Source organism: Penaeus monodon, chromosome 21, assembly GCF_015228065.2.
Source record: "Penaeus monodon isolate SGIC_2016 chromosome 21, NSTDA_Pmon_1, whole genome shotgun sequence".
Lineage (NCBI taxonomy): Eukaryota > Metazoa > Arthropoda > Malacostraca > Decapoda > Penaeidae > Penaeus > Penaeus monodon.
The window spans coordinates 7,490,342-7,490,797 of NC_051406.1; the positions used below are offsets into that span (position 1 = coordinate 7,490,342).

Consider the following 456-nt stretch of genomic DNA (forward strand, 5'->3'; position numbering starts at 1 on the left):
AATGACGTGTATATAAGCATGATTATGTGTAAAGCCATTAGCTCAAGATGGCGCCTGCAGACCCACGCTCCACGTTGGTTTCCAAAACCAGCGCCCCGGCGGGAACCAAGATGTCAATTATGCTTGTCCCAGTCTGACTAAACTCGCCTCCAGAAGTCACCGAGGTAAGAACACCACCGCTCAGCACTTGCTCCCAGGTCATCGTATCGAGTGTTCATTTATTCATATTGCATTCTTAAGCAATAAAGATTCAAATCTTACCTACTGATATCACTGTCCAACCAGTCCAACGTAGCAGGCCGTGTATACCATCTATCAAGGATTTTTTTTTTTACATCTGAATGACTACTAACGTCTTCATATAAATCCTACTTTGTTCGAAGTGAATCTAATACCCGTTTCTTCATAAATTTTCGTAGCTAAATTATTTGTCATAGTTCACCATTCTGTGAAGTT

The 456-nt window shown here is 41.4% G+C and overlaps 1 protein-coding gene across 1 annotated transcript in view; it reads right to left on the minus strand.

Annotated features, from left to right (window-relative positions):
- LOC119586145 overlaps positions 1–456 on the minus strand; it is a 28,580-nt gene that overhangs the window by 10,252 nt on the left and 17,872 nt on the right. The window lies entirely within an intron of this gene.